This window comes from Mastacembelus armatus, chromosome 15 (genome assembly GCF_900324485.2).
Source record: "Mastacembelus armatus chromosome 15, fMasArm1.2, whole genome shotgun sequence".
NCBI classification, from domain to species: Eukaryota; Metazoa; Chordata; class Actinopteri; order Synbranchiformes; family Mastacembelidae; genus Mastacembelus; species Mastacembelus armatus.
This window is the reverse complement of record NC_046647.1, coordinates 9239688-9254649: the sequence shown is the minus strand read 5'-3', so window position 1 is coordinate 9254649 and position 14962 is coordinate 9239688. Positions and strand designations below refer to the sequence as shown.

General features: G+C 41.2%; 1 protein-coding gene across 1 annotated transcript in view; it reads right to left on the bottom strand.

Moving 5' to 3' along the window:
• Positions 1 to 14428, bottom strand: part of LOC113131991 (uncharacterized) — a 33503-nt gene extending 19075 nt beyond the window's left edge. Inside the window, exon 1 of the mRNA XM_026309787.1 lies at positions 14314 to 14428. The gene's annotated coding sequence lies outside the window, so the exon portion shown is untranslated. The remainder of the gene's footprint in view (positions 1 to 14313) is intronic.
• Between the last annotated feature and the right edge of the window lie 534 nt (positions 14429 to 14962).

Sequence of the window (14962 nt, the reverse complement as noted above, 5' to 3'; positions counted from 1 at the left end):
CCAGATCTGAGAATGAACACACCCTGGTAGACGTTTGTGCATGTTTATCCACATCACTGTATCAACCTGTTTTATTGGTGCTATATGCTAAACGCTAAATACGGCGTGTGCTGTGACGTGTGATGTGCCAGTCTGTGCCACATGGGTTCTTGTATTTACTTAATTTACTAAAAGGATCTGAAGATATCTTGAAATGAGGGAAAACCCACTTAGAACTAGAAAATGAACCACAGAAAGGGGCACACACAGGCTTCACCTCTTCCCTCCCTCTGTTGCTGCAAAGTATCAATGAAAGTCTGGCAAGGCTGATGCTGGAAGGCACAAAGACACCTTTGAGAGTGTAGTAATCAGCACATAGAATGGCTTTAACAAAAACCTGGGAACACTATGACAGAATGGGATCAAATCCTTTCTGTCCTTGTTAATCACCTGTGACAACTGTCAGTGTTCATGCACATCACCAGCATTTGGGAAACCAGGGCAGTGATCCTTCTCAAAAGCTAAATTAAAAAAGGTGACACAATAACAGATCATTTTCTGCACTGAATACACTTCGAAATGACCAAAAGCTTGTTCATTCTCTTATTGTTACCAGGATTTGCATGATACAAAGTTCCCTCTCTGTTAGGGGATTGTTAATGTCCTACTGGTAAAAATGACATTCCTGTCATTTTGGAAAGGGAAATCCTGCCCCTGTATTGTCACATCAGATCAGGTTTATCTTATGTGTCAGATAACATGTACATTATACATTGTACAGAATCCAGGCTAGTGGACTCCTTTGGAGACATGGGTTTCTTTGGTCTCTGTGCTCTAATTTAAAAGTGAATTAACAGTGGCCCTACAGTAAAATATTGTGGTAATTCTTTAGGCCACATTCTTGTAGTGTTCTGTCACACATACAATCGCGTGTCCTCTGTGCTGCTGCGGAGTGATGGGGGAGTATTTGTGTTCTTTTCCTCCTCTGTTGAAGGTCCTCTCAGGAGGCCATTAAAGTCAAATGTCTGGTCACACTAGACAGCAGCAAGCTGTTTTAGTACTCAGGTTCCTGAAGGTTGCTTTCTCACCTTGACCCCACTGAAACAGGAGAGCTTGCATACTGTCTTCCCCCATTCCTTCAAATAGCAACATCGGGTTTTTTTTTACACCAGTGTAGTCAACCGGAAGCAACTGTTGCTGTGTATTCAACAGAACTTATAATCACATCACATCTGCATGTGTATCATTTTCCATTATTTGTTGTTCTTTCCATTTTTTACCCTTTGCCTATTCTCTCTGTTTTTCCTGGCTGTTGGGAGAGCAATATAGGGTGAAGCCTCTTGCTTGGTACAGCCGTCTTATATTCCACTGTTTGTCACCAATACACTTTTGGGTCAGTAAAAGCTACTGGGAGGATGTGCTAATTGCAACTGCAACATTTTCCCACTCACAGTGTCACAACGTCTTGACAAAGGGATTTAGTTTTTATTTGAATATCCAATATGTTGTTAGTATATCAGTTAGTGTGAAATATGATCTGTATGGTTCTGTTGTGTCACTAAATTAGAATTTAATTGAATAATAATCATAATAATTTCCTTGTCTTCAGCTCTACCATCATGCTTTGCTTTAGTTTTATTAACTGTACAACAAATTTGCTATGTGGCTTCATAGAAATATCTGGTATCAGCACAGTTAAAGAAGGTATTGAGAGTCCAGCTTCTCCCTAAGGCCATCTGTAGACATCTGTTTATTAAGCACAGGACACCTCACTACAGCTTGAGCAAACTGCAACCTGTTACAGCTCCCTGATAGATGGCAGTTCAGACTGAGGGTCATCCAGGGTGTTAAAAGAAGGGAAAATGTCTATATTGGTAGTTTGATTAGATTACTCTTTCACAAAACCTCATCCCCAACATCCCCAACATCCCCTTGTCTCATCCCTGGCCAGTGTGGAATGTAGGGGAGTCTGATGGCAGACAGGAAGTCCTTATTGTACTAGTGCAGCGATCCTGGAGCCAGACAGCATTCGGGAGCGATGTCATCCCTGGTCGGGCCAGGCATATCTTTGTGCTTGCTCACTGCATAACAAAGACGTAAATAAACACTGTTACCCCCACCAGTCTTCAACTGTCATTTCAATTAGGCTGAATAGTGATTGAAAGTCATGGCCTGTGTTTTTCCCAGCCCTGTTGTTACCTCTGACCCCTGCAGCTCGTGCCTGAGGTGATTTTCTTTATTAGTCCATGGGGTCGGTATTTAGCTCCATAGCCATCAGTAGCTGACTTAAATCTGCAGAGTCAACACTCTTCTTTCCTGGCTGTTAGCTGCATTAGCACACTGAAGCCCTGCAGCCCTTCCACTCCCACTCCCTAAACATCCTCCCAAAGGCCAGATAACATCTCTGTCCTGTCTGTTCATGAGACAGCCAAAAGCCCGTACTCTGAAGCCGGGTTGCCGCATGCGTTGAAGTAGAGAGGCTGTCTAGAAAGGCTTTTCAGTTCAAATATGTGTTGCCAGAAAAAGGTTTACCAGAAGTAACAAGTTTAGCATTGGGAAAGATAAGAAAACTTTGACAGTTTGTAATAAACTTGTTGGTTTTCTGTGGTTGCTGATTGATTTTCTTAACTGCATTTGTTTTTAAATATCCAAGCACAGCCTGGGGATCAAATGTATTAATTGAAAAAAGACAAACACATACCTAGAGGCTATAATCTACCTCATAGGGTTTGTTTAAATAAATATACATAGGTCCCCTGACACAAACCATATACTATGGAGGTCTTGACTTTTTAAACCCTGTTACAACCAGAACTGAAGGAAAGGAGTTAGCAGAGCTGTGACCAAATGATACATTTTCCAGGAAGCCAAGCCTTTGGGACTGAAACAGTAAATGTTTTGTTACTGACAATAAATCATGACATTGTTTAATTAGTGTCCTCCAAATTCTCATTCAATGTGGTGTGCCTCTGAGATGTTTCCCTCTTTGGCTTTTACTCACATATTTCTCATGATATTCCACCCATCAATTTTGCCACTGAGAGAGAGCGATAGAGACAAGTGGTAATTACACAAGAGAGAAATCTGGCGAAGAATAAAATGGGCCATTGTCATAATGCTCTAGGGGGACAATCCCTATCAGATACAGAAACAACCATTTGATTATCTGTCCTTTCCCTCTTTATACATATTTTTATTACTAACTAACAAAACACTGTATGTAATTACTTCTGCTGCAGATAAAATCTTTCAAGCAAGTGTAGTCTTAACAAACTGTCTTCTGTTCTCTGAGAAACAGCCTAAAAGCCTGATGAAATACTGTTCTTCCCTCTCTCCACTAACCCTGGGCTTCACCTGAACCTAATCTCAGGGCATCTTAGCCATACAAAAGCCTGTCAGCCTGAGTAAGACGATGCCTTGTTGGTGGTGGTCTCTAAAGACCAGTGAGGACAATGGATCAAATAAAAACCAAAAGACTTTGAACTATTGTTGTTAGTCTCTTTCCTCCTATTGCTCATGCTTACCATGACCCTCTGCACCTCCTCTGCTCCTGATATCTCGCTTACTATCCCACCCAGTGAAAGTGCCTCGTTCTAGAGGAAGAGGAAATTTGCCTATCTCACCTACATGTGACCCAGATAAGGGTGTCTACTCAGTGAATACTTATAGATTTGACAGCCTTCATACTGTCTCACTAATGTTTGTAATCTGATAAAAAGCTATTTAAGAATCCCCCACATCTGTCTTGACTGCAGAGTTATAAAAGAAATGCAGTTTGGAAACCATGGGTGTGTAAGTAGGTCACATTCACATCAGAGGAAGAAGCAGGATTTAAGAATAAAATATTACAAGCACTAGGATTAGATGAAATCCAAATGATTATCAATTACAGTGTAGAGAAACTCGTATAAATGTGTCATTCTTTGCATACATGCATTTTACAGCTCTGTTCAGTTGCAGCAGATGGGTCACCTCTACTCAGCCATTAAACATGAGCCATGAAACATGACACAAGTACTTACATACGAGTGTACTCGGGAGAAAAAGCTTAGCAAATACGATCGCAGAATTTAACAATAACACCATCTTAGCGGCATGGGCGCAATAAAAGTCATTAAAATTCTTTCATTATGTGTTTTGAGAAATAAGTCGTGCAACTGTCAAAACGCAACTTGGAAAATCAGGAGATTATTTGTGTGTGTGAATGTGAAAAACTGCCAGCTTTTATGAATGGCACAATAAAACAGTCAAACAGCCCCACAGAAATCTTTCAGGTTTCCAAATGTTTGAAAAATGGAGCTTTCTTTTGCAAAGAGGAATCCTGAGGAATCTGATCCTTGGATATCAGTCTCTGTCTGTATGATAAAGACACTGATGACAGAGGAGTTGATCACTAGCCTAGGGTGGGGTCCATGCATATTTGTCTGCAGTTCTACAGTAAATGCTGCTGTCTCCACCCAAACTCAAACCACTCCACAGACTTGTCTGTATTCCCGAGCTGTCTGCAAACATCAAGTCTAACATATTGTACACATTTCATTTACCTTCATGCCATCAACCATTTGCACAAGTCAGGACCACGAGGAGCCTTAACTAATGAAAAAATAACATGCATGTAATCAGCTCGAGAGAGCAGGGGGAGTTCTGCAAACCTCAGTAAAGCTATCACTGGCAGACGCTGCTTATGATACAGGCTTGTCAGTTACTGCCAGCTGGCACAGGCACCCTGGTAAAATCATGCCTGGTGGTTAATGGATCATAAAGGGTTTGCTGGGAGCCGCTTCACAGCTCGAGTTGATTTAGGATTCTAACACAAACCCATTAGTGCTGCGTTTCTGTGTAAGCAAGCATAGCATTCAGACTCCATGCACCATGCAGGCTCCATGCAGAAAAACACAGACTTATTGCTCTTACAAATCATCAGGTCTGGCCAACTCTCTAAAGCAGCAGTTACACATTTCATTAAAAGAAATGATACAGCTTATCACATAATCAGTTTGAAATTATTGGCATAGCTAAGGCAATTATTCTCAACTGCTACATGTTAAACTGTAGGAGCAATATCCGAACCATTCTGTCCACAAAAATGGTCTATTAAATTCAAAATGATGCCAGTATTCGTAATTTATTGTAAGTGTGCTGCCTTCAAACCCTCTTTAGAACGCTAGCTGCGTTACTGTGCTTTCTATTTCTATAGCACCCTTTACATAGCCATTAACAATTTCGTATGCAGAGGCTGGAGTGAAAGGTGAGCGTAATCGTTAATGTGAAAAAGAAAGTTCACTCCTACCTGAATATAAAAAGGCCCTAGAGCATTGTTATTCCAGGAGTGCGCAGTTAAACCGAAGACATTATTGTATGCTCAGTTTCTGTGTTTGAAGATAACTGACACCCTGTAGATAGTGTGCTGGCATTACGACAAGCCTGGCTGGCTGACAGGAAGGGATTAAACAGTATTAAGAACATCCAGATGCAGAGCCACATGTACACTGATTTGACCTAATACTATGACATACTGACACACTGCACTGTAGCATAAACAATCATCAAAACTATTATCTCGTCACTTGTAACAACTACCCATCCTCCTCCTGCTCTATATATGCTCATATGAGTATATGCAGGTTGGAGCATGAGAAAGCAATACATATAAATAGAGTTAGCTATTCTCTGGCTACTGCAGCTAATAGTCTGGTAGCACATGGGCATTATATTGTTTCCTTGTCTGTGGTTCTGTTGTTTAAAGCTGATTATAGTCGGCCAGATGGACCCCAGTGCCCACGTCTATTCTGCCTGTGCTGAAACTCCTCCCCCAATGAGTGCTACACATCTGTATGAGTGGCAGACAAAGACACACAAAGATAACAGAGGAGATTTTCTGAGCATGGTGTTTGCAGCATGATCAGTTTTGTGTAATTATTTGCACAAGTTATTCAACATAAAACACCACACAAGGAGGCCTGTGAGATGATGCATTTAAATATAATTTTTCCTTATAATGTACACTTCCTCTGAGGTCATTGTAGGAAAAGCAGTGAGTTTATGAATGTGTAGTGTAGTTATGAAGGCCAGAAATTCCCTAGCCGCTACTCTGGGGCTGGTCATGCTCCCTGGACAGCCTCCCCTGGAAGTCTCCTGCGACCCTTCAGACTTTCCATAAATCTGCTGAGTGATTGCGGTGGTCAATTAACACTCTGTGAATTGGTCCCGGTGGAGAGAACGGTCACATCCGTAACAGCAAGAAACCAAAGCCGCGGGTTCATTCTGAGTTCTGCAGTAATAACACAGTGGAGCTGGTACAATGAAAAATGGGTTGAGGGCCCAAAACTATAATAGCAGCTATTGTGCTGTTGGTCACACAGTCGCTCAAGTGCAATATTCAGGAAGGCCATTTCATTACATCCAATAGAGCCTCAATCATGTGTAAAATTTGCAGTTTGAATGGGCTTGCTATCATATCAATCATCAGCGGCTACAGTGAAGTCTAATGGAGCCCCTTTCTTCCTGCTGACTCTTTGTCTTTTTGTTCCCATTAACAGTATCAGTTTGGCTTAATTTAGTCTGTTTTAATCAAGACAGGACTTTCAGTCATTACTGTTGTCCTGGAGCAGGTTATCCTCACAATATGTTTCCTCAAGATTAGAACAAAATAGTCTTAGTTTAGCTGGAGGAAAGAAATCAGTCAGACTGTTTGATAGTAAATACAGCACTACACCTGCAAATAACTTCAGGGTTTGAACAGCAACAATGGCCCTGCAAAACAGCGACACAACTAAATTTATATCTGTGGGATGGATTGATATGAAATACAAACATTTGTGGTTCCCCAATGATGTATGCCACTGACTGTGATCACCTGACCTTTCCTTTAGCAACACCATCCATCCATCCATCTTCTGTACCCGCTTGTTCCTGAAAGCCAGGGTCACGGGGATCTGCTGGAGCCTTTTAGCAACACCATGAGATTAATTTAATTTAACAAAAAATAATAATAATTTCCATTGTATTTTGTTTTCAGTGTTAATCGGCAAATGTTAGCATGGTAAACACTAAACATCAGCATCTTAGGTTCACCATGGCAAACATTTTATCCCTGCAGAAAATGGTCTTTTTGAAACTAGGTTATTATAGACTCCTTCCTACTTCACACTATCTCTCCATGAAGTCTGGATTTTGCATGGATTAGTTGTCATCATACAATTGGAATATGGTTGCACACTTTTTGAAACCACGCTTTATTCTTTAAGGGATTTATGAAATGCTGTTGTTTCTTCAATAAGCTGTGCTTCTACACATATTAAAACTAAAGTATTAGGTATCCTTGAAAGAAAGTGGTGATGTAGATGTAGTTGGAGCGATTGTCTGAAGAGTCATTGAAGTTCAGTGTGAAATAGTTAAGGTAGTTTGGCTTGTTGGTTTCTGAAAATCACAGAGAATGCTCAGATGCAGGACCCACCCCAGTTCCACCATCAGAAAGTTGTGTGTGTGTGCCACTTAATGAATGCATGGATGGGGAAGTGTGTAATAGAAGATCAGAGGCTGCTGACATTTAAGTTTCAGGCAGCAGCTGCAGGAAGTAGAGGAAGCTCCAAAAGGGAAGTGATGCAGTCGGCATACTCACGGTGTTCATCCAAATGCTCACACTATTTCATCATCACTGCATGGTTAGCCTTAAATACCACTGTGTAAATCAGGTTTTTATTTAACCATTTTGGCTGGTCATTATGATTCTGCCCCATGCAGGCACATATTAGACAATTTTAAGTAAAAATCTGATTGAGAGTGAAATTTTTATGTGTCACATACACAAAAATTGCGTGCATCCCAAAATTCCACTAAAATGCAATTTGAAGTTAAATTTATAGTTTGGTATTCCATTAAGTCTTGTTATGTTTTGATTTTTCTGCCAATGATAAATTTAGAGTGAACACATGTTTTGAATCCTTATGTAAAATCTAATTAAAACCTACTTTTTAATTGACTGTACAGCTTTTATTCTTCTCCAAATGTTCATTAAGCTTAGAATAATTCCATCTGTTGTCACACTTTTGGGTGTGTCTGGACGCTTGGACGCATTTATTTTCTTTACAGATGTAGTGACTGAGTGTGGAAAATAGGTGGTCAGTACCCTCACAAAGCCTTAATTTGCAATTTGTCAGCCTAGTTTTTTTATGACACTGTGAACAATCGGGTATACAAGGAACATCCCATAAAAGATACTAATATAAACATTTTATTGCTGCAGACAATCTTTTCCACAGCGCAAAGACATTATAGGACATAAATACATGACTTCATCTGTTTTATCTCTGGAGTTAAAATATGCAGATTGCAAGGTGCTTGGCTGAAAATCAATAGCAAACACTTGCTTTATCCGGTTATATATAGATCTTTCTGACCAGTCCAAGCCTAGTCCAGCTTTGCAGAACCTAGCTGTGGCTTTTGGTCTGTAGTAAAATGTTTTTATGTCTAGACACTGCACCAGAATAGAAACAGTGAATGGATTTAGCTGAGTGTCAACACTGTCCTACCCACAGGATGAGTGTACTTTCTCATGAGTTAAAAAAAAAAAAAAAAAGCTCTCTTCCGTTCTGTTATTTGACTTCACAGTTCAGTAGACCTGTCAGCTGCAATGGGAATGTGGATAAGGATTGACCGAGCGATAAGGATGAACGCAATAACAGTGATATCTGATGAAGATTGGAAAGCATGCATGGAGCACTGGACTAAAATATTTATTTAGAATAATAAAGTTATGTTGATTTAATTAAAATATTTAAGGTACAAAAAAAAATATTCACAAAAATACAAAAGTCAAAGCTTCAGTGATTGTGTATAATAATTACAAATAAGCCTGTGACATTCTGGATCCTATCAAAGATCCAAACTAAACACAATGTCACAACAGTATTTTCACATGATTGTAGTCTTGCCAACTAAAAATTGATCAATCATTACTCAGTAAAATTCTTTGGAGCAATACCTGGCAGAATACTGAATTTAGAAAATTAGCTGCATTCCTCTTTGGGTCTATTAGTAATGAAAAGCTGGGAGTGCATGCATTTGATAAATGGCTTAAAATCTGTTATTTTACTGGTCCTTCAACAGTCTCTTCCTTTTAACTGCCGACACTGGTTTCCCAAAATACGTCTGACTTTTGTTTTTTATCCAAACTTCAGAAGAAAATTATTAAAGGTTCTAAATGGGTGTGCAATTTACATTTCCAGTCAACTCTTCCTTGTTAAATTTTACTTGAAAGGTGCTTGCTCAGGGAGCTTGTGAGTCAGGGTTTAGGAATCCCCTCATTCACTGCTAATGCACAGTGACAAACAGCGAGGATGGATCGAGATATCCAAACATTCTCCTCAGGCTTCATGGAGCAATCAATTTATCACAGGCCTGGTAGAGCAGTGCCAAGGCTTTTAACTGCAACACAAGACGTGGTCCTTGCAGCTCACAGGGGGAAAGCAAGAAGATTGATGGCCAGATGAAGGCCTATTATGACTAACCCCACTTGGCGGTTTCTAGACGGTGCCGCCAGGCTGTTTTAACACTGCCAGTGGCGCTGGTGGAGCAGCGTGACCCTGCCAGCAAGACTGACAAGGAAGACTTGTGAATGGCACAGCTACATACTGAGGATGTTTTGTGGAGCCTCAGTGATCTGATCTGCAATGTACTGATCTGCAGTCAACAGACAGTGGCCCGGCTCTGGCAGTAGTCCGTGCTAACAAATACCCGCTTTAACTGTAGAGAACAGATAGTCTCCACTCTTATTCTGAGTAATGTCTGCCTTTCGTTCATTGGGGTGGCGCATGAAAAGCTTTCAGACACGAGGGCCATGCCAGAGGTGACATCACGCCATTTTTTCTCCTCCTATTAGGCAGACTGCACCAGGATGTTGAGGAGGGTGATGTGACAAAACCACCTCTGCTTACGCGCACGTGTCAACGCCCTTTTTATGTGTGCGGTGTGTCAGCGTGTGTGTGCCATTACTTGTGCCAGGTCGTGCATGTTGATGATGATGTGTGTTCAGCGTTTGATGATGGTGCAGGTCTGTAAAGTAATTTTCCCCTTAAGCAAAGTGAAATGGGTAAGGGGTGAATTGCTTCAATAAAAGAGATTTATTGGACCATTGAGGCCTTATTGTATTTTCTCTGAACTTGTCTAAAGAGGTAGAATAACTCATATGTCTGAGCTCTACATCCAAAGGGCTGTTGATGAATAGGGTTATGGCTTATGTACTTGCAAATTATAGAGGATAAAATTTCTCCCACTTAAAATATATTCTCTCCACCTCTTTTTTGGTTTAAGTTAGTTTGCCTCACATTTACCCTTAAAGCCTTTATACATATAAAAGCCAAATGGACAGGCTACCTTGTTCACTTATTAGCATCTGTAGGCTGCTCTTCAACATTAGCCTCGTTAGAAATTAAGAATACACTGGTTTAGGCCATTTAAAGAATCCTGTTATATCCTTAATGTATTTTAAGGCCCGGTTCTGGTGGAGGTCGGCCCGGTTCTGCTGGAGGTTTCTTCCGTTAAAGTGAGTTTTTCCTCTCCACAGTCGCCAAACGCTTGCTCATGAGGGATTTGTTGGGTTTCTAAGTAAAGTGCCTCGAGATGATTTTTATTGCAATCTGGCACTATACAAATAAAATTGAATTGACTTGAATTGAATTTTATTCCAAGTTTTCTTAACTAGATACTGGCAGTAATTTTGATTATACATTTTTATTTTCCATCCGCTGTGAGCTTAGTTTTGCCGGAGTTGCTCCACAGTGTAATTTACATTTCAGCGCTGACTGCAGATAAAGACAAAGGCTTTGTGTTTGACAGATGGAATGTAACCAGGAATTAACAGAGCTTCAAACAGCATAATACAGCTAAATAATTACCCATGATGATTGCCATTTGTTTAAGCACTAGATTGAGTTCTTCAGAGGGCTCATATTACAAAACACTGTTTTGCATCACGTGTTTTTGTTCAGACCATCACTCAGACTAGACTTGTGGTAGTCTCCACAGCCAAAATTGGACCATAAAACAGCCATCACACCTACAACTTCCCCTAAGCAATCAGGACTAGTCTCTGTGGTTGTCACAGTGGCTGACTTTCAAGTTCATTGTTTTAAATTCCCCCATTCATTGCGCATCATTTAGTTGCTAGACTGGGAGGGAGAGAGTGATGTAGGGAGAGAAAAGACATGCAAGGAGGAGGATGTTAGCAAGATTTTCTCCCCTTGGCTTAGCCTCTCTTCCTTGTCTTTCTGCTGCATTCCCTTGTCTTCACTCTGCAGTCTTTAACAGAAGAGGGCTTCAAGGAGAGGCTGGTCGAAGTCAGACAGGGATGGGCCTGAAAGAGGCATATTGTGAGGTCACATTCTTCCCAAATGCAGGCAGGAGCCAAGTCAGTAGCTGGCGGAATTACCCCCATGAATCATGCCCATTGTGATGCCTACCCAGGATGAGAACATGGAAAGGAATTAGGTATGGCAGAGCCTTATCAGCTTCCTATTCGGAACCAGTCTGCCACTCGGTGCAAGCAGCCTGGACAGCCTTTCCCATCCTTGCTCAGGCAGAGTGTCCATGAATGTGGAATTCCTCCACTGCCATGTGTTGTTACTTAAGGGTGTGCTGCAGCCAAGTTACTGCGCACTTTTCCATCCACGCCCGTCCTCCTGTCTGTGCACTTCCTTCCCTCCCATTTACCCAGAGATCTTTGTGGTAGGTCCTGGAGTTCAGGCAATATTAGGTTGCACCTCTTAAAACATGTCAGGCTTCGTGGTGAAAATTAAAGAATGGAAAAATGATGAAATGTAACATTTTGCTTAAGACCTTTTCACATTCAGGCTGGTAGAAAAAGGGGAGAAGATGAGACAAATGGAAACACATTTGACAGCTTTTATCATACCAAGCTTATTTTTCATGTAAGGTCCAATTTTTCCTTTTAAACAGCTCTTTGCAGAATGCATGTTAAATGCCATGTCTTGGGTGGCATCTTTGCTTTGAGATTGACCAGTTGTCTCACCAGTGAAGTGAAAAAGACATGACAATCAAAATATTTCTACAGCACAATTTGGGGGGGGGGGTTTAATATACCATTATTTCACCTCAACTATCCATTTGTATCCATTCATGAGAAACTCTGCTCACAGAAATCCCCTTGCTTTTGCTCTTTGTGTGATAAATTGTTACATGACATGACAAATTAAGCAAATTTCATTTCATTTCATTTCAACAGTGAAGGCATGCATGAATGAAAACAGTCAACAGAGGATAAATGAGTCTTTGCATGATAAACTATGCTGCCGTTGAGCCTTAAATGGCTAAAACTAAAGGTTTTAGCCCCCGGGAACTTGGTGATGAATGGTAAACAACCCTGAACCATTCTGAAGCTTGTATGAATGAGGTAGTATCAGCGAGACAGGAAAACTGACTGTGCCAGGAAGTCTCATGTCAGCAGTTTAAACTGACCATGAGAACAAAAGAGAAAGGTGGAAACAGCTATTCTTGCTGTGTGAATCTTGCCATACTTTATCTATTTGTGTGGTTGTATGTATGTTTCCATCAGCGGCAGGCAGGACAGGACAGGGTGTGGACAGGAGTAAACCCCTCCAGCCTCTTGTCCAAGTCCTCTCTGCCTGGAAAGGGCAGGCCGGGTGTGGCTGGCAGAGCTGTGAAGGGCCCCATGCCTCATAAGGGCATGACACAAGCACTGACTGCATACATCCAGGGAGTCAAGTCTTTGTCATAACACAGTTCTAGCGCAAAATAAAATAAACATGAGAGGGAGAAAGGAGAGGGTGGGGAGAGATAAGGACACGGAGGGAGTCAGTGGGAGCAGGTATGAGGGGGAAAAGTGGAGAGAAAAACTGTGTAAGACAAAGAAAGGGAGTGCTTGGAGAAAGGCTGTGCATGAAACAAAGCAACAAGCCCCCCCAAGTTGATTGCTATTGAGTAAGCCCTGAGTCCATTAGCCCAAATAAGATCCAGGTGCTGCCGGGGCTATGGTGGCTTTTTTCACTGGGGTGTAAACGACCTGCTCCTTTTCATGCTCCAACACGGGAGGCCGGGAAACAAGCCAGACAAGCGCCATGTCTCCTTGGGCTATTCCTCTCTCCTTCTCCCCTCCATCACCTGAGTTTCATCAGGAGTCCCATTGCTCCTCAAGACACATTCTTGTTCATCTGCTCCCTTTGACATCACCCGAAAAACACAGTTGCTCTCTGATCTGTGTGTGTGTGTGTGTTGAATGTGGGTGTCTTCTCTCTCTGTGTGAGACCTCCCTACATTAGCAGTTACAGTTCCCCTTCCCACAACAAAGGGGAGGAGGCTGAGCTCACATTAACTGCACTCTCTTCTTTAATGAGGAATAGGAGAAAGAGAAGGAAAAAGAATATTTGGCAGGAAAAAAGTGGAGGGATTTTTCAAAACAGCCACAGTGGATTTATTTGACAGAATGAGAAAGAGAGAGAGAGGGAGTCAAGAGACATTCTGGATGTGGACGCAAATATGTGTGCATGGAACCGCATTACACCCATGTTACCTCTCATTACCCCCAGATAAGCAGCAGTACACCACAGCTGGCTGCTGTCTCTCAGTAATGACCGCTATACTACAAATTAGTGGCTGTAGCCAAGCCCAGACCCTTTGGCTATTAGGCCTGGACTTTGCATCCTCTGGGTCTGTGTTTCACAACTGAGAAACAGGCTGGAGTGTTTGTCATTACATCCCAATTGAGGCCACTAGTCATTTAGGCCATAAAGTCACTCTTATTCTCAGAGTGGTGAAATGAATGTAATTGCATTACAGAAATCTGGCTGCAAAACATTATATAAGTATGATCCATTAGATATCTTTATTTGCCAGGTGCACATCTATAGGCCATGTGACTTGTTGACATTGGTACTAAGACACATACCTACACAAGCACACACACATGCACATACAGTGTAAATAATAGCAGATGGACATGGCAGAGGATTAATGCCAAGGGCACAGTGCAGCCTATAGTACGGTGGCCCCAAAATACAAAACATAACAGCAAAACAGAAAACAACATTTCACAAAACACAACAACAAATGAGTAAACACAAGGTAGGGACAACAGTTTTTGTTTGTGATTAGACAGAACCTAAGTCAATTCAGAGTTTTGCACCTTAGGGCCACTGTACTGCAGAAATAACTATGCACTTATGTAAGGTCACATAATTAATGCAGTCTTGTTGTTTGTGTATAAACAAAAGAGAGACATGATATTATTCAAGTGAGTACATTAGCAGTTTTGCAATGTATAAATCATTTCTTAGTCTTAATCGACTTAATCTTACTGACCTTTTAATCATTTCACATGTCCTTCATCAGCAGATAGACTCCTCCCAGTTGTCAATGAGTTGTACAGTAGATCCTGGTCTGCATTTTTGACTTGATAGGTGAGTTTCAAAGTTTGTTGTACTCCTTGAAACAGTGGCTGAAGAAACTTTTTTCTCTTTCAATTATGTATATATTGTTGTTGATGTTTCTATTGTGCCAAGTTGTGCCACTGTGCCAGAGTCAAATTCCTTGTGTGTCCAATCCTGATTCTGAGTTTCATTTATTAGCTGTTCTTGAGCTTTTGCTTGTTTCACATGGTCATAATCAGTGAATGTCTCCATTGTTTGTGAATATATGAGGAGAAAAACACAAAGCTGGTCTCAATTTACATCACGGTGCTGGACCCTCAAGACAGCCAACAGACAGTAAATAGATGCATACTGAGTACTCTGCAGCATGCTTTGCATGTATGCTCAGGTGACTGTATGTACAGTAGTATGGATCACTCCACCCTTCATTGTTGCCCTCATATTTCCATTCTTTCTTCTTAGAGTATATATTGTGCATGTCAAAACAAGAAGCTCAATCCTCACAGGTAATGATCCTTTGAGCTTCCTGTCCTTTGCAGTATTTGCACTGCAAGCTGCTGCTTGGTGTTCCTTGTTTACCA